General features: G+C 34.5%; 1 protein-coding gene across 1 annotated transcript in view; it reads left to right on the forward strand.

Annotated features, from left to right (window-relative positions):
- Positions 1-2,823: 2,823 nt before the first annotated feature.
- Positions 2,824-20,931, forward strand: part of LOC132555185 (uncharacterized) — a 50,453-nt gene continuing 32,345 nt past the window's right edge. Inside the window, exon 1 of the mRNA XM_060219539.1 lies at positions 2,824-2,904. The gene's annotated coding sequence lies outside the window, so the exon portion shown is untranslated. The remainder of the gene's footprint in view (positions 2,905-20,931) is intronic.

The raw sequence follows: 20,931 nt of genomic DNA on the forward strand, positions 1-20,931 counted from the left end.
TACTCTTTGTTTTTTTTCTATTTGATTCTTTGTTTAAGAGAAAGCAACAAAATGTGACATAGATATGTTATGATAAAACAGTGCAATCCTTACGGATATGATATCCCTTTGAGATGGACATATTTTCTTCCGAATGTCAAATGGCATAAAGTAGTAGGCCTAAAGCATTCCTGGTTCGGGCTCCACACTAAACAAATCAGATTATAAAATAAATATTAGACACTTGTAACATTTAGTAAAGTATTATAAATCTGGAGGAAAAGTTGTTAAAATTAGAATTCAGCACGTACATATTTTTTATACGATCAACTCACGTGAAAATGTCCATACTTACCAAGAAAGGTCCCAATAAACAGAAGGAACGTAGAATATGGCGCTCACCACGAAAAGACACACCACATCTATAAAATGTACCATTAGAACTACATATTATTAGAAGAGTGACTGATTCTCTCCGCCTGTACTAAATTAATGAATAGTCTAGCAAAGAGTAGGTACGTCACAAATTATCTTATCTATTTTACATATCATGACGTCATCTTATTGTCTTCGTAAAGGAAGCCTCGATGTCTCGGTCGGTAGAACGTTTTGATATATGCTCGGGTGGTTTATATTTCTCAGGAAAAGTATATCATTGCTGTAGTGGTTGTGCGCAAGACATTTTATGGGTAGCATGCCCTGGGTCTTCTTGGCCGTAGTGATGTGGTCACCAGGGACTACATCCCTGACTAATCCAGAAAATACACAAAAACAAACCTTCAATTAATCATTTACTTTTAAAGTTTTTATTGATTTCAATACATCTGCATATTCTTTCGAAGATGTTCTAATTTTCACACTCCTGCCTGAAAATATTAACAATCCTATTATATTTTCATTTTCCATATTTCTCAAGTTAAAATCACTTGGAAACATAGGAATTTTTCTTACTGGTTTTAACAATTAAATTCCACCTTTTTGTATTTGTTTCCAAAGAATTTAGCATATCCAGTAAACCCTATGTCGTTTCAGCGAGTATTGTCATGTTATCTGCGTGCACTTAAGGGAACAAATTTAGAGCTGAATTTCATTAGAAGAACATTTGTCATTTAAAAATTGTACCTGAACATTATTAACATAGAAAACAATAATGGTGATGAAAGTTCCACTTGAAACAATCCATTTTCACAATTGAAAAAAAATGGCCATTACGTTTTACGTAACATTTAACACCACAGCGACCTAATTAACAGAACGATCTTTCATCGATTCCGTCTCGGGTTAATTCAAACCTCACACAGATCCTGACGATTGACGAAACAAACGCTTTAGTATAATCGATAGAACAAGAGTCTCATGTATAATCACTTCTTGTTTTTCAGAGTTCGGTTTGTGTTTGTAATGTCGAAGTATTGCGTCAATAGTAAGATTTGTCTAGAGACCAAATTGAGCATCATTGATTTGATAATATTTTTTATCAGATACCATCAGCCTATTATCGATGACTGATGTGGAAAGTTTACCGAGACAGTATACAGAGGGTAATACCCTGCAATTATTTACATCATTTGCGTGTCCTTTCTTAAACACGTGAACAATACTGCACTTTTATCGCATTTCTTGAGAATTTGCGTATTCATGTGTACAATGAAATGAAATAACAAAGCATGGTGAAAACAACGTCGTACAGTTAAATGTAAATGCATTTAAAGGCCATCAGGACCACGTGCCTTATTTGTGTTTCATTTGTGTGTGTGTTTTATTATGATTTATCAAAAACTAACTCCTCAAATGGTAATTTTGAAAAGTCAACATCATGATTTTTTCAAAAACTCACAATTCACATTTTCCGATTAATGTTTGGCTTAATTGGGACCAACTTTTTGAAGTATCTAAAGAAAGCAAGTTCTTTTAGATAACATGTTTCTATTTTTACTCACGTTTCCTGAAATGTTTACGAAAATTCTGAGAAATACATTTTCTCAAATAGTTGCACATGTTATCCTGGTGACATCTGTACTCAATGTAAAGCTTGTGTTAAAGTTTTTATCACTTTTAACTTTAACAAAATACTTTTTATAGTCAATATGCATTCTCTTACGTATGATATCAAAGCATGGTTTATCTGCATATCTTCTCCAAAGTCTACGTTTCTTGCATCGCTGAATATAATATTCTTGGCACACGTATAAAAAAATAAAATAAAATAATTTAATTCGCCTACTGATTAACATTCGTAATAACGCTATCTTTGTCTAAAATCAGAAATATTACAAATATCTAAGAAGTCAGGAATATTGTCCTCTTTCACTTCACAGTATCATCTACTTAATCATCATGTCTTGCTACTCTCATTCACATCACGCTCACATTCATCTTGCCTCCTGTAACTCTCAATAATAGCTTATAGTGTTATGCACATCTTTTTTCTGATTTTCCGTGAAAATATTTAATATCCTTCCTATCTTTCATAACAATTACAATAAAGTTGATTATGTTGTCAGCTGTTAAAATATTTCAAGGTAAAAAACACATGACAAAGAATTTAATTCTGTTTGACAAAGGTCGTGCGTCCTCAAATAACCACCAGTTCTGACGTGACGTATCACACACATTTCGTGTGTTTTGTAAGACTTCTTGCATGTGCTGTCAATTGCTACAAACACATATATTTATTTTTGCGATGTCTTTATCTAGTAAAATATATGTAAAACGTGAAATTGTAAGCTCTATTACACTACAAGATATACTGAATTATCTCCCTTTGTATGGTCGGTTATTCCCTGGTATTCGGTGAGCTTTTCGGTGGAGTGCGCATGTGGTACAGACGGTCCCGGCTAAGCGTCCGTCAGAAACTGTTTCCATCCCGAAGGAAGAAGGACCCAACCCACCAGTTTACAGACATTGTCACGGGTATATAAGGAGGTAAGTAACACCTTTTCAACATCATCGGGCACACATCACATCAGAATGCAGACAGTTTATGTATTATTCGAAGTCAACACCAGTTGCAGGCGATTTGAAAGCTGCCGGCATTATTCGGAAGTCTAATTCCGGTTTCTTATTTCATTTCACTGGTTGATTGACCATTTTTGGCACAACCTGATTGGGTTAGCGCGCTGATCGGATCATAGATGTCGGCTGAGGTCAGACTGTTCTACACATCTGTCTATTAATTAGAGGATGGAACTTAATTCCTTGTCATTAATTAGATTGAGTTGAAATCGAGTATTTATTTATAAGTGGGCGTTCAGTGTTATTCCCAGACACTATACAAATTATTTTGGGGGATTTTTCAAAAGTTAATTGAATTGATTAAATGTGATAATGTTAAACTGGCATTGACACTTTTAAACAAATTTTACACTTATACACATATAGTGCCTAAAGTATTGTGATCAACATTGAAATATAATGTTTCAAATTTTATTACATTGCATATATTATGTACAAATAGTGGTGAATAATTTTGTATACCTTAATTTTGTATAAGTAATTTTGTATATGTTCGTTTTTAAGTGCAACAACTATAAAACCATTATTTTTGGAAATACTATAACAATGCATTTGTTTTTACATCAGTGTTTTTCAACATGTATGCTATTGAAATGAGTGTATAGTTAACATAACAAATGCTTTTGTATGTCTAGTGTAAACACATGATCAATGAAGTGTTACCAATGTATGACAGTGGTATTAGCCTATGAACTGAAATATTTCACATTAATTGTCTGACCATATCTTAAGATACATGAACAGATGACTACTGAAGGAGTTGCCAAATCATGTCATAATGGATAGTGCTCAGTTACAGTTTTTCAGTTTTTACAAATAATGAAATACAAATAAACAAAAAAAAAATAAAAAACTTTAATAATAAAAGATAGTTATTAATCAAAAGCGTAAAATTTGCCAGAAAGTCAAAAGATTTGTATAATTGTCTGCTATGTCTACCAGCTCTGTTAAATGAATACAATATACTACAACAACAAGCATTATATACTAGTAGTAACACTGTCTAGACTTACGTTCTAGACCTACCTGTGACCTCAATGTGCTTTGTAACATTCCTGACAAGTATGTTGTACCTGTAAGGGAAGAATCTAGCAGTAATTATCAGTACTAGTCTGATCAGTGTTTAAATCAAACCAGAGTAGTACAGCATCTGTACCTAGCCATTAAGAGTTGTCCTGAGTAGTGATAACACCTCACACATTGGATCTACTTCTTAGTTTGAAAAGTCTGATGCTTTTGTGATTTGGCTATTATTGTCATTTAAGTGATTTTTTTTTCATTTTATCCATCATCAACATTTTGATATGAAACAACTGTGGCAACATATAGCTGTAATAGTGAGTTTGTATTAATTAGTGTACACTTGTGTACAATACACATAAGTATATGTATGTATCATGATAATTGCAGTATATCTGGAGTACCTGTAAGTGTACATGATAATTAGACATGATGTATGCTGTATGAAAATGACCCTACAATAGAAAGTGGAGAAAGATTCAACAGTGCTTAAAGAGTGTGGTTATAGAGTGTCTGGTACAAATCTGTGACACTTTGTTATCAATTAGGAAATCTCTTACTATCATGTTACAACAAAACCATTTTTGGCTCTTAATTTCAACTGGAATAAGCAGAGAAAATAGATTTTAATTTATAATTGGTTCAAATGCAGATGCATGTTGTTTTATTCTTCTTTCCTGATCTGATGCCTGGTTTTTCTTCTGCACCAACACCGAAAAGAAGTCTTGGATAACTGTCTAGTATGGAGCTAAAAAGCAGCTCTAAACTGTGAATTCCCTACCACCAATTCTTTTAGGATCATCCCCATCCAATCATCTTTATCCGAGTCTGTGTCCAAAAATATTGGATTCTGCATACTTCTAAAATTGCTGGAACCCCTATATTGAAATAATGTGGATAGAAGCAGTTTTGATTGATTGTACAACAGACAATTCATCCCTGTAAAGTCTATAAATATTTATATGGATAGGTGAAAGTTCAAGCGACTCTTGCATATCTGCGACCATCTGTGACGTTGGGACATACGAGGCTGTGATATGTTTGTGCGCTGTGGTTGTTGTTTATTGATTATGTATTTGAGATTGACTTCTATCTGTCGAGGTGTCAATATATACAGGTATTCTGCTATTACTAGAACCTGTTTTGTTGTCTGCGGTAAAGCCATCACTAAATGTGTGAGGTTTTTTTTGTTTTTCTATTGATCATGTTATCTGAACCATCTTACGCATTCTGAAGATTTGTTCAGCCATGATGATCAGTTGTCATGGATACATGGTCATATGAGAATTGTCCGATATACCATCTGCTCAATATGCAGGTGATTTAACGTTTATCACTATACATAAAAATGAAAACATAGTAATTCTTGTGCAATGTTAGAAAAGTCTTAAACCACAATTATGTATTGGTACATATGACACTGCAAAACATTTACAAGTCAGGATTGTGACCTGCCTTATAAAGCAGTATTCAGACTGTGAGTTTCAATAAAGAAGAAACTTGATGTAATTTTAACTCAAATATCATCACACTGAATAATTATAGGCAAATATATACCATAATTACCCTCAAATGATACCCTCCTCTCTCTCTCTGCCAAGTAGAAGATTAGAATTAAAAGTGTTTGGGGGAGGGCCTGTTTTTGAACTATGCTTTTAAGCTTACTATTTTAAAATTGATGAGTCTGCAAAATTGAAGAAAAGGGTGTATTTAAGGATAAACTTGGTAGATATAATTAATGTGAGCAATACCGGTTTGAAAATGTTAATATCTTGATTTAAGAAAGGAATACAGTAGAAGTATCTTGCATATTCTCTTAGTATAAATGCACAAATATAAAGTTAATAAGTATAAATATATATATAAATGTAGTGTAACTGAATAAGTGGAAGTTTCCAATATATTTCAAAACAGCCATATATAAGAGTTCAGTTATGTATAACCTTACAGTTTTACTGTTGGTTTTGTCTGTTTCTCCTTCGTTGTGGTAGATTCTAGGTCTTCAGTTGAAAAAAGATTGGAAGGTTTGGTTATTTGGCAAATTACCTAACAAGATGTTTACTGGAAATGTTCTCTGAAATATTACACCTCGAGCGTCATAGGTATTGGTTGGTGATGTAGTGTGGGTGATGAGGTATACGTAGAAGAAATGTATAAGGAGAAGGATTGTGTTTCGACTTTTGGTGAGTGTACATCACCAATACCAGTTTCAGAGCTACATCAACAACATTCTTCGAGTGGAAATGATTTTGTGTTTCCTCCAAGTTGTATCATTCACCTCTGGGTGAAAATTAAACCTTGTCGTACAGAACTCAAACATAAAGCAAGAATCGTAAGGGACAGAGATGGTACTTTTCATATTGATATGGAAATGCCATTCTTGTCTCCTTCAAGTGTCAGGATTACATTGCCAGCTCATATCATTATCCAACATGCCTGGTACAAGTCACCTCATCAGGTAGTGAATTGTTTTATGTCAGGTCACACAAGATTTGAAATCAACTTACACTTACTTAATTTGACAAATATATAGTCTAGATATTATTTCTTAAAGGTGCAAATATTTCATTACACAATATTGCAGAAAAGTTTGTAACTGAACTTTTTTCTGAAAGCAATGAAGTTATGGAACTGGTATAGAAGCCCTACTACTGTGTACTTTATTGGGACTTTATTTAGGGCTGTAGGGTCTAGCTAGTCTGTTTAAACTGTTGAATCAATGTAAACTTTAGTGGGAGTTTAAAAACTCCAATGAGGTCCTATATAAGTTGACAATATGATAGTACAGGCATTTAATGCATGGGAGTTTGTCATATAAATTGGGTCTGTTACAGTCTATCATACCGGTCAAATCACCACAGGAAGTGACCACTTCACAGTATTTACTGGCTTGTTCATGGGTTACTTTGTGTATTTAAGGCGTGTTGTGAAAAACCTTCACAGTTCCTGTATTATTTTCTTTTCCTGTCACAAATTATATTGCATGCTTTTATAATTTCAAGGAAAGAAAGGAGAATTCAGTCAAATCTTGATGTCTGTAATCCAGTTGTGTCACTTGATGTGGCTGTGATAGTGATGGTGGTGTATGTCCTGTTTTGTATAACTGTGATGAAAGCATCAAATCCCTGAACAACAAATATAGTTATCAGAAAATGGGAAAAAGTGAGATTAAATCTAAATGTCTGTAAGGAGTAAAGTACCAGACAGTTTTAGTGGAAGAAAATAGAAAAAGAACAATTTATTTCTTCCTAAACTGCTGGTATCTGATGTTACCAGTGGTGAAGGAACAGGAAAAAACATTTTTAAAGTAATAAAAGTATGCTTAACTGTAGCTTCATTAAGAATTCAGACTTTGTCGAGATGATGGCACTTGACATTGCGTCAAACCTATTGAACATCACTACTGGAACAATGATTATGTAGGTCTTTGGTTGCGTGTACGTGATACTATATCTATTCTGCAGTTAGCCCAGAGGAGACCAAAAGTGACTAAAAGTCAGTGGCTTGTTACAGCACAGTGAAATAGCTAGCTGTTTTTAGTATAGTTTGATTGAACTCCATTAAACATGGATAGGCTTTCCATCTCATTTTTTCAGGTAATTTGAATAATAAAAATTGAAAAAGAAAACTCTAAGTAAGATATTTTAATTCTTTACATATGTCCAGCACATTTTTGTCAGATAATAATTTTTTCATTTAATTAAGTTGTGGTAATTTTCTGGAAAATATACCTGAATTCTAAAGAAGAATTACTGTAATTCATTCTACTGACAAATCCCTGGCAAAAATGTTGTGAGTGTCTGTATAACTCGTCAGTAAGTATCAGCATGCATACAGGGTTACCACACATGTAGGGAGATCATTATACGGCTGAGTGATGCTGCCTCACTTTGGTAAACAGGTAAAGTCTAAATCACGATTTTGTAGTGGTGTGTACCATGTGAAGGTACAAGAAAGGATAATTTATTTTTTAACAAACAAGAAACTTGTGTACAATATAAGGATTCATTGTTTTATTATTTCCCTTGGGTAGGTTAGTGTAAATGGTTCATGAAACATATGCTAGGGATCAGAATGAAAATACAAAAAATCTACATATATGCATTATATTCCAGTCTTAATATGGTGCTTGTCGCATCAGCCGTATATATCTGTGTGTAGTGATATCTTTTCCAATTTTGTGGGAAAACAGCCAAGTAGTCACATGAACTCTCACTTCATGGGTAGAATTTTAAATTACATGCTACTGACACATACATCCTGTGTTTAGAATTGAGAGTAATGCAGTTCAGTGTATTGATATTGATTGCTTAGCTTATATGATTCAAATTAACTTGAATATAGTCATGCTCCATGCCCACCATCATTAATGGTTAGTTGTTGTGCATTTGGGCAAGAAACTTTACCCTAATTACCCTGGATGGCATGCAATTGGCCTCCCATATGTTGTTCAGTGAGTAAGTCACCAGTTACTATAAGGTGAGCCTGCCCCAAAATGACCCTGACTGTAGAGTGGTGGTAGACCTGACAAAATAAACAACAAAATAAAGAAACCAAAGTTATACACTTTCTTTGTATGTTTATCATATGCCGTTTGTCAATAAAAATGATAACTGTTTCTAACGTGTCATAATCATAGTTAGATGGTCACATAAGAACATATTTTATGGCAATCTCACCTCATTCACTATAAAGAGATGGAAAAGTAGCCATGATAGAGGATGGATTTAATAAAAATGTTTGTTTATTGAAATCTTACCATTATACATCATTTTATATTTGCTGTGTAAAGTGTTCGGTAAGCAGACTTGATTTTTATAATCAGGATTTCAGTTGAAGTTATTTTCAAGTTTTTGTTTTAGTGCTGTTTACTGGTAATGTAATTTATGTGTAACCCTTGTGTACTTTCTTGCCATGCACACACACGCATACTTCATGTACAAGCATAGTAGCACTATCTATATTTGGCTAATTTACAACAAACCGGAGCCTGTATCTGGGATCTTACGGCACTGTGTGTACTGGGTGTTTGAGTCATCCTATTACTGTATAAATTCCAGAGTGTTGGAAATCCGAGGAATGGTTGAGTGTATGTATAACAACTAACCTCTTCAATCCTGTTTGTGCTGACCTTCTCGATTAAAAAAAAACTTTGTAGGATACACTGATATCTTTAAGATGCTGCATCTGTGATTCTTATTTTTCGTTTCCAAGGCTTGAGAATTACCTGTACACCTTTTCATTAATAGGTAAGTTAGATAAACTGTTTTAATAAAACCTTTGAAAAATTATTTGTTGAAATCTGCCTTCAAACAATATCAATTGAATCATGGTATTTTTGTTTTACTGAAGTTTGAATTGAATTATATGTTGATTCCAAATTCATACAGGATGGTGGTGTGATAGATACTGATCTCATTACTGTTGTAGTTGTTGGTAGATCTGCACATGTACACAATATATATATATACATCTTGTGTTCAGGATTTGCTGCATTGAATAAACTTTGGTGCTCTGGCTCTGCCATTTGAGACATATGATTTGTTTCAAGCATAATACATATTCTAAGGATTGAGGTTGCTTTCAACATAAAAATGGCAAGCGATGTTGTAACTATGATTCATATGTGTAGTTACATGCTCTAGATTCGAAGTCCACAAATCTGCAGTGCTACAGGAGTAATTACTACATAAGTACAGGTGATTGACGTGTATAATTTCTAGGTGATTTTTTACCCTACGTTTGATAGACTGTGGGTAATTACTGCTAAAGTGATGGTACACTACTACATGTATACTTTCTGCAGATGATCTTAACCCTATGTTTGATTGTCTGTAGGTAATTAGACTGAGGGTAATTAGATGGCTGTCGTTCAGGTGAGCTACAGTATAATTTCTCTTGGTGATTTTAACCCTGTCTGATTGTCTGGGGGTAATTGATACAGAAGTACAGGTGAGCTACAGTATAATTTCTCTTGGTGATTTTAACCCTGTCTGATTGTCTGGGGGTAATTGATACAGAAGTACAGGTGAGCTACAGTATAATTTCTCTTGGTGATTTTAACCCTGTCTGATTGTCTGGGGGTAATTGATACAGAAGTACAGGTGAGCTACAGTATAATTTCTCTTGGTGATTTTAACCCTGTCTGATTGTCTGGGGGTAATTGATACAGAAGTACAGGTGAGCTACAGTATAATTTCTCTTGGTGATTTTAACCCTGTCTGATTGTCTGGGGTAATTGATACAGAAGTACAGGTGAGCTACAGTTATAATTTCTGTAGATGATTTTAACCATATGTTTGATTGATTGTGTATGAGTAATTTGACTGTAGGTAATTATACTGGGCAAGTAGACTGATGCTGTTTGAGGTGAGCTACAGGTATAATTTCTGTAGATGATTTTAACCATATGTTTGATTGATTGTGTATGAGTAATTTGACTGTAGGTAATTATACTGGGCAAGTAGACTGATGCTGTTTGAGGTGAGCTACAGGTATAATTTCTGTAGATGATTTTAACCATATGTTTGATTGATTGTGTATGAGTAATTTGACTGTAGGTAATTATACTGGGCAAGTAGACTGATGCTGTTTGAGGTGAGCTACAGGTATAATTTCTGTAGATGATTTTAACCATATGTTTGATTGATTGTGTATGAGTAATTTGACTGTAGGTAATTATACTGGGCAAGTAGACTGATGCTGTTTGAGGTGAGCTACAGGTATAATTTCTGTAGATGATTTTAATCATATATTTGATTGATTGTGTATGAGTAATTGACAGCTGCAGGTCACGTGAGCTTCAGGTATAATTTGGCAAGGTGATTTAAACCCTATGTTTGATTGTGTGGGTAATTACTACAGAAGCACAGGTGAACTAAATTTCTGTAGATGATTTTAACCCTATGTTTGATTGTGTAGGTAATTACTACAGAAGCACAGGTGAACTAAATTTCTGTAGATGAATTTAACCTCTGTTTAATCATTGGATAATAAACTAGAAACAGCAGTACACACAAGACTAGATCAGACTGTGTGGTGAGGGGCTCTTCTATTTGATGGTCATTAAGGGGCCCTGCTGTGCAGGTAGTTTAGGTAAGATATATGAGAAATTGTGTGTAGACAGAGATGATATTCTTGGGTTAGTTGAACCTATGTTTTATTGGAAAAGCTGATTTATACCTGTAACATGGGATACCTATAATAAAAAGACCCAGGTGAAACAGGACAATTTAACTTTTAAGATTTAGTGTTGTGTGTTCTTGACTAAAGAGGCTGTAAATACAATGTCAATCGCAAATTTCCTTTTTCAAGTTCAAGTCCTTCTGATGGAATGGTGTTAACATATTTAAGATTACACAGTCCTGCAGGCACCTGCTTACCATATTGTATGATTCGTAATAGGTCATGTACTGTTGGTCCTGATCTATTTTTATTCTTTCTAACACTTCCTTCATTTCTATGTATGTTTCTCCTTAACACTGCCTCACTTTATGTCTTCAGCTGTTTCACCCCTGTGAGGAAGGCTTTGGGTTCTATGCCCAAGCCAAGACACTTCAGAGTCTTCCTTAGTTGTTTTGCCCCTGTGAGGAAGGCTTTGGGTTCTATGTCCAAGCCAAGACACTTCAGAGTCTTCCTTAGTTGTTTTGCCCCTGTGAGGAAGGCTTTGGGTTCTATACCTAGGCTGAGATACTTCAGAGGCTTTCTTAGTTGTTACTTCATCTGGGTACAGGACACTGGTTTCCTAGCTGTAAGTATAATGTGACCAGGTGGGGTGTTCTATTGCGGGACTTCAGCAATACACTTCAGTGTGATAGCACTATAAGCTGGTATCAGTTCTTCATTATCACAAAGTGCCTTCACAGCTTTACCAAAGCCTCCTGAAAATGCATAACACATACACTGTTCTTGTTTACACAGGGAGACTACCCTTAAATGAACATGGATATTGATAGGACATCAATCAATATAACACCATCATAAGAAATGTTTGTATCAGTGCAGCAATTTCTCTGTACAGCTTCATGCTTACTACTGAAAAAATTAAACAGTGTATATCAACCAAAATCTTCATTCAACTCTTTATTAATAAAACAAAGATATTGTATGAACAAAAGACAAAAAATGAGTTTCTATGTTGTCAATTAAGGAAGGAAGTTTGATTTTAGCAATCTCTTTGTTGTGAATGTTAATTTTTTTTTTTGGTAGTTATAGACATATTTTTAAGGCGGCTTTTCCAACTGATTTTCAGGATAAATGTATAGTGTTATCTTCCACTTTGCAGTGAGTGATACCATGAATTGGTCCACCCGAGGTCCTCCTACAAACTTTTTCCTATAATGAGTTTATCTCTTCTGGTTTGATATGAAGAAGTCTGCATGCTCCAGACTGCTGAACCCCATAATCTCCTTTCTCCCGTGCAACTTGTGATAAGCCTGGGTTATTTTCAGGGCATATGTTGCATGTTACATAGTTTTACCTTCAGGATCAGCATGGAGTCCATTGAAGGTCACAAAAGAACCGAAAGTTCAAAAGTTCAGAACAGGGTGGTCAGAGTTCAGAGATCAAGACTAGATCATATCAAATATCTAACAAGATCCTACAGATCCACCTGTCAGTAGAGGACAGGTTACTGGTCAGAGATAAAGGTCAAAGGTTACATGAAGAGGTCAAATATCTTTTAGTTTAAGCATCTCTTACCAAGATTTCACTATATATTAATTAAAATATTTTTAATGTTTTCTGGTACATGTGAAAATGAACACAGTTATAGGTTTGGATAAAAACTAGTCTATGTTAGAGCTTTAGTAATCTCAAAGTGATTTAATTGAGAAATATTCTATTTCTTTGTGCAATATGAAACTGGATGTGTTTGTTGTTCATTAGAATGCCTGTTTGTTCTGTTGTATTACACCTCGTTCTCATTTGAGAATGCAACATTACTTGCATGGATTGACCAAGGTTTACTTGGCGGGTGTTGTTAATGAAGCAGATAATGCTTACTCTTCCAGAACCTCTGGTCTTATTCTCCTTTTTACAGAAGTATTTGTTTTGTTCATATTTGCTGTAGTTTTATTGAAGTTCAGATTATGATTATGATGACCTGTCAGTGTTTACTGTATTTTTTGTACTGTGTATGAGGAAAAGGATGTCAAGGTTTTACTACTTGTATACTAAGTATCAAATTGAGTTTTTCCTGTTTACAAGTGATGTCCACAAGCAATGTTGTACTCTTTGTAATGAGAAGCATATGACAGTGAGATTTCATTGTCATTACACTGGAATGTATGTACTAGACAGCTGTAGACACCCCATCAACAGTAGACATACCTTCCTAGGGCTGCATATAGGGGTCATACCACTAAATTACCTATATAACACTGTACAGTGTGGTCATTATAGTAATTACTTACACCTCCGTGGTTTAGTATGTGTTGAGGTGTGTATTCGGGGCTGTATATTCAGTACAGAGGATAAAGTAGATCATTCTAGAGAAGAAAGCCATTCCATCACAGTAAAAATAGCCCTGGCCTTCATGTTTAAACCTTCAACATCAAAAATTGTTTTACCTGCAATTTTGCATAGCATAGTGTATATTTATGTCCCCAAGATAAGAAAAAGTAGAATGATTATAGACAAGGGGTTACATAAACTAAGGAAGGTAGCCTAGCAAAAAGATAGATTGCCTATCATAGATTTCTACTTAAACCTTAGCTGTATAAGACAGATAGATCAGCAGTAAAATGTTACTTATGTATTTGTATAATTAAGACAGATTGGCAGTTATAAGTTTGTACTGATTTATAGAATTGGCAGGTTTAAACAGGAGATGACGTGAGCAGAGGCTTCCTACAAATGTCTGTAAAATGGATATGATAGAGTAATATTTAACACACATGATGTCATATAACAACAGAAAGTGTCTACACATGTTAGGCATCCTTCATGAATTTCAGAAAAATTGTAAGCGTGATACTGTAACAACAGGCATCCTCATAGGCCAGAAACAAATGTACTGACCATCTGTCTGGCTAGGAGAGGCTACCATGATAGGTGGTTGAAAAGCAATCGTCTGTCTCTGTAATTAAGGCTCTTGGTCATGCGTGCTCCGTGCTCCAACACACACTAACATATGTAATGGTTCAGTTGGTTTTAATATAATTGATGTTGTCTGCTATCTTCAGATATGTTGTTTTGAAACTTTTCAAAACTTCTTGCACATACTTACTACAAAGACTGTTTTTAAGAAATGAAATATCCAACAGTTTCATTCATATGCACTTAACCCCTGTTTTTTCTCCTGGTTTTTTTCGTTAGTTAACTGAGATTGTTGTACTCAGAAGTAGAAAAAAGGAAAACTTGAGCACCTTATTTCATTATGATCAGGTGCAGGTCATTATAGTAGGTCATGCTTGTTTCTCATCAGCTGATTGTTATTGGTGAATAAAACAGGAGTTTGCCGGTGTGGTCATCTCAACTCATCTGACAAATGGATAGTGTCAACTACAAGCTGAGTTCGACAAGAATATTGATCTTTATAATGGTCTAGGGTTTTACTATAGCACATACAAGTTAATTGAAGTAAGATGGAGGGCTGTTAATAGAAATACTGTCAATTAAGTCACAACAGATTTTACCATAGATAACCTTGACCTCTATGACACATATGTATGATTTGCTCAACATTCTGACATGATGTTTTGGAACAAACATTACAGATGGTTTCTCTTGAGAACCAATCATTATTTATTTATTCATGTTTCTAAATTTTTTGCTTATGTCTGGAAAAACTATACCTCTAAAATTGATGAATGTAACATCACACATGTAAACCAGATGTCATGGTGACGTGTTATATTAAGCATTGATTACCTCACATTCCAATTTGACAACTGACATGCTGATTTGAGAGTAAAACGAAGTGTTTGCTCTTTTGATGGGAGTATTCCCTCATCAGCCAAGGCATTTTGAAGTCTCCTTGAAGTTGCTTGTGGTTATCTCACTGAACAACATGCTGGAGGCCCATCACATGCCATCCAGAACAGTTTCCTATATAGATTATCCTTCCCAAGGATACAATCATCCAAGCACAGTCCATTTTTGCTCTTTTTTAAGACATAGAACCACACTGGTCAGATCTTCACTTAAGATATTGCAAAGTCCAAAAGCTGTAAAGACTGAGCTGTTATAGCATATTTCATTGAAATAAAGAGAGACAATGCAGAATCATAATGATATAACTATGATGTTACACCAAATCACATATAGACAACATCTCCATTTGTTTAAGATGACCTGTGTATGTTGATAATACAACTTATTACAAAGCATTAAGAATCTATACAGAAACAACATTTTAATCTGAATTTCGTAATATCTTTGGTTTCTAAATTAGTTTAATGTATCGTTTACATCTGCTTTGAGCCTAGTTATATGACAAATCAGCAGCTAAGAATACTATCATGTGACATAGCCTCAAAGCAGGATGTAAGTTAGGCAACAAGGTAATTTAATATTTCAATATATATATTGAAAAAAACTATGATTGGTGTATTGCAGAGAACCTAGAAATATGTAAAATCAATACATGCTGTGATTGAAGCTGAAGCATCTAGCTGCATGGCAGCTTTTAGAAATTTGTGTGAACATTCAATGATGAAATTTGATGTAAAATTCATTTATTGTATCATTTCTAGGGCTAATGTATCATCTGATCCAAAGCCAATCCTGAACACACTAGGTCCCTTCCCAGTGTCTAACTATGTTAGAATATTGATGTTTTTGTTTGATTCCCTGAAGTATTCATGTTTTGAAATAATTTTTGATATAGAATTCCTAGACTAAAGTTATTCCATGGACACCTTGTGTTTTTTCAACAAAGTGTGAGCTTAATGTAATTTTCACTGGTTTGGTTATCTATTGAAATCTACACAGATTTGATTTCATTTAAATGTCAAAATCACAGCATGCTTTGGGATCTGTGGACCTGGGTGTGTCTTCATGTGTCTGAATACAGGTAGGTTTTGTTGATTTTGTGACACACATATATACCTTTCTTGATCCGGACCTCCTACGCTTTTTAATTCATCTTAGATGACTTGCTGACTGAAGTATTTTGATAAAATGTATTTTAGGTTCAGTGAATGTGTAATAACGCGCTGATCTCCAATTTCGTGGAGAAGAGTGTTGAAAAGATGTGTGCCATTTTATCTGACATCTAGGTGACATCATAGAAAGTAAATTTGCCTATATATCTTTCAGTTAGTTATGACAAAAACACCTTTTTTTATTGAACACTTGTTAAGATAACAGTTCTTGGTAAAAAAAAAAAAGAGGTAAATATGAGGTCACCTGATGTCATCTTCAGGTGAACAAATGTAGCGTTTTTCGATGTGATCTGGGTTCAACTACATATCAATAGTTATCGGAGATCCAATGAAAGTTACACTGTACAGGGAGTCTCCTGTTTCCTCTGTGACTAGTAAGGTGTTGCTAAGTAGTAAATATACTGAAGTGAATCCAGAATTTAAGGGTTGACTTGTAATTTGGTGCAGATATATCTCCCTTGTTTTATTTTTTTAAGAATTATCAAAATGTATCATTTATTTGTTTTTTATGATGAAAAGTTGCTATTAAATCAACAGCTTTCCAAACTTTTAAAATGGTTCTATGTCTTTCTGAACAGTATTTTTCAATAAAGCATTTTTGTTAAATCTTTTATTGACTTGCAAAATTTGTGCTGAAAGTGAACAATTTGATGTTGTATGCTTTGTATTCTGTTTTAGTTAATAAACAATAAATGTATAAATATATATACCTGTGTCTAGCCAATGTCGGAAGTTTTATCTCGGTGAGCTTGCCCATGCAATATTATTATCAGTCGCAGCCTTTGCGAACACTGCAGATAAACTGTCCCATGATTCCCCTTGGATTTATTGTGTTTGTGTGTATAAAGAGGATGCTCTGTCTGTTTTCCAAAACAGTACTAGTTTGATATTGATTTTATAACGGTACATGTGTAAACACCAGCTTTGTTTTCATCTTGATATTTAAGTTACCCTTTGAAAATTACGAAGATTGTACATCATGGCTTAGATAACAGGTTTAATGAGAGACTAATGTAATTAGCGTCTAATGAAATCATTCACCATTGTGCCTACTTAAAAGGGAATAGAAAAGTACTTAATTCCTCTGCAACTCTCCCCCCACAGCCAGTGGTTGCATCACAATTTATGATCCTGATTTGAAATGTTGTATCACAGAAAGCACAATATAATTATTTGAAGGCAGATACATTAAACTCCATTCAAATATCCTGCTGTGCCAAATACTTTTTACATGCATGTTGTATTTGGTATATAAATCTCTTTGATGGATTTTGAATTAAAAGATAAGAACACTGGCTATAACACCCAGTGTATTGGTGCTGTTACAAGTTTCTTACAGTGTGATTTACTTGTGTCTGATGTAAAGAAGAATCATCACCACATTGTCTGACTGTAAAACTTTTAAAGGGAAATTGGAAGTCTGACACCTCAGTTACCTTCATGTATCTGAAGTACACACATTCTGCCTTTCTTTCCATTACTCATGCACAACTAGTCCAGGATGGTTCAAATTTTGGAGGCTGGGATTATGGTCAGTTGTCATTGGTACACATTTAACTAAAACAAGCGATGTTTCAACCTTCCACTACCCCACCGCACCCCTCCACAAGACACTGCTACCTTTCCTGCCCCCCCCCCCCCCCACACACACACCCTCCTTTTCCTATATATACTCCCCTAAGACAAGCCAGGCCTAGAGAGACTCTTCTTTCACACCCACACATTCACTTAAATCTCAATTTTGTCTTGTAAATGCACTCTGTCATTACCTCTCTATCCATTTTTATTCTCCACGATTCTGACTTCCTGGCTAATGTAATTGCTGGAAGCTTTTATTCAGCACACCATCACCTAGCTGTTTGTATTCCCCCAATGCTAGTAACAGCTGAATAAGCAATAAATATGTACGTAGCCTTTCCCACAGGTAATCCACCTACTCGTCAACAGGTAAACCAATTTTCGCCCTACTGGTAAAAAATCTGCTGTTGAAAGTATCATCATGCATGACTTCATTTAGCATTTGTGAAATTATTTTGAGGAGTTTCACATGTGAGTTTGAGACAATAACATTCCTCATAACAAATTCTGTTTACTTTTTCATTTTGTATTGTTTGGTTGAAGTTTCTCACTGAAATCTGTTGATAATTGTAAGTGGACTGTGTTGCTGGTATGTTTATCAGTTTGTTTATCACATAACTGGCCTTTTATGTCATGTCATACAGCTATGTCATAAATATATGTCATAAGCTTTTGTGACCTAATAAATAATGTCGTCATGACTGTCTTTGGAAGAAAAAAACTGTTTGTGTCGAAATAAGTCTGTCATATTTGAGAGTTTTTGCTTATTTTACTGATAAATGGTTATATGATAAATGGAACATTATACTTGTGTGGATGTGATAAGTACTGTTTCACTTGCCTCGTTTGATGAATTGTACATTGTAAAAGATGCTGTAGTTTTATTGTGTATCTTGACACCTTGTAAAATATTCCTTTAGTTGTGCACCTTTCCCTGTTATGTCAGAGATCTAATGACAATTTTGTGGTTACACCAGATCTGATATGAATACCACTACACTGATTATACACAGGAGGGGTGATTTCTAAAAACAATAAGTAGTAGTAGTGGGCTGTAGTTACATGAAATGTTTGCACTTGAAACCTGTCCGACCAGCATTACCTGAAGCTTGACTAATATGTGTATGTTGAACTTGGCATGCAGCATATTCCCATCTCCAGACTTTGCTTCCTTCCCAAATTTTATCTCAGCAATTTGGTCCCAGTTATATCTACATACCTATGTACACATCTATACAGCAAATATATACCACTACATTATGCAATTTTCAACTATGCATCCAATTTGCTATATAATATGGGCCACATATCAGCGTTGTAAAATGGTAATAATTCACTGAAATCAGATGTTTGTTTGTCTGAAATAATCCCGCAGTGCAGATCTGCAATTTCTGACTCAAGGCCATGATTAGGGGTGGGCTTATTGCTAGACAATGGAAAAGCAGTTGTCAGTACATATACAAATGTACAATTCTTTGCAAAACAACAAGAGATATGGGTGGGCTGATATCCAGACATGTGCTTTAGGCAGGTGGCATGAATATGGTATTAGTAGATGATAATTTACACTGAAGTGATACTCTTATTCAGGACAGCTTTGGATATCATTTTGTACACAGATGCTATGGGTATGTCAATTTCTGATTGGCAATAAAATTTTAATTAACGATATGTTGATAAATGTAGAATTATGTTATAATTATCTTATAGACAAGTATGAATTATTTCTAATCCCAAAGTATGCCAAGTGTAAGGTATATCAGTATAGCCTTTCAAACAGATAATATGTAGATCTCTGATATATCCCTTCAGCAGCTGGATCTGACACGAGTTGCTCAAGTAAAGTAGGCGAAATCAACACCTCCTCCGACGAGGAGAAAATATTATTTGTCAATATGTTTTCTACAACAAGGAGTTCTTCGAGCATGAGTCATGTTACAAGTTCAGCGTCTGTCTGTGTGTCACATGATACACATTTACTATTGATGGCCTGGTATAAGATTTCGGATGTTGATCTTGGTGTGTTACTACAACTAGATTTTTGTAAGGTTTTTCATTATGATATGCAAACACCCTCGTCATTGTCTTTCTTTCTGTTCAACTACACAGATCTAATTACAACTCCATAGCTTATCACCTTTCAACTCCACACTCATCTTCATTTACTAACTCAGAAATGTTTTTCACAGTATCATGGTGGTATTGAAATCTGATTGTTGATATAGATGTCAGTAATCCACTGAAAGTGATGTGTTAAATGCATAATTAAATTTCAGACATATTGTCTGATCATTGAAGTGTGAAAACATGTTTGATACATGTGATGACTGCATATAATAATAAGAGGCCAATTATAACATCATTATGAAGGGGAATTTACAGAATGTGTATCTTGGGTATTGTATAAGTAAACGTGCCATGATTACCAAAGAATGTAAAATATCACACAGCCAACTGTAACAGTTTAATCACCAAGAGTAATCATCTTTATGTAAAATTGCAACAGTCTTAAAACATCATGCTGTATCAGCAGATCCTTACATGACAGCGTGTTTCTATCATAATGGATGCCTTGCATATAAAATTTATTCAAAGGGTTTAAACATCTAGTAGATCAAGTAAACAACATGATTAACAAACATTAATTTAAAAAAGACAAGGCAGTTCATATTAATTAGAATTTCCATTTTAAGGTATATGTTTATGTAACATTTTTCTTTTAGTAAATATAATTTCTATAAAGATTGTCAGTGCCTGTTGAATTGGAATAAAAAAAAAATAATAAGGAAAAAGAGAGAAGTAAAGGCTTATTCTGTGAAATCATCAAAGATTTGATTCCACATCATACCATAGCTAGAGGTACTATGAGCCTTTGAGGCTCTTTGAACCAACTGATATTTACCTACCATCAAACTCAATTTCCTGTCCCAATACCTACACTATTCTTTGAAGAAATTAACCTGAGTTCAGCTCACATCAAATGTTTTTTTTCACATTGCCCTGGTATTAGCTTTATATTAAGTAAAGTAAAACTTGTCTTCAGTGATATACATGTACATGCACTTTAAAGGGAAGTAACTCTATTGTTAAGCTACATTTCATATTCTAGTCAGCATGTTTATGCTCTTCATGCTTCAACAGTTTTCTATTCCTGTTGCCTCCTGTTTATTTTTATCTAAATCACCATGACGATTATTCATGCCTTGTCTGCACCGTTGCACACATATAATAA

The sequence above is a fragment of the Ylistrum balloti genome, unplaced genomic scaffold (assembly GCF_031769215.1).
Source record: "Ylistrum balloti isolate Yb309-2 unplaced genomic scaffold, AGI_CSIRO_Ybal_v1 Utg370458, whole genome shotgun sequence".
Classification (NCBI taxonomy): domain Eukaryota; kingdom Metazoa; phylum Mollusca; class Bivalvia; order Pectinida; family Pectinidae; genus Ylistrum; species Ylistrum balloti.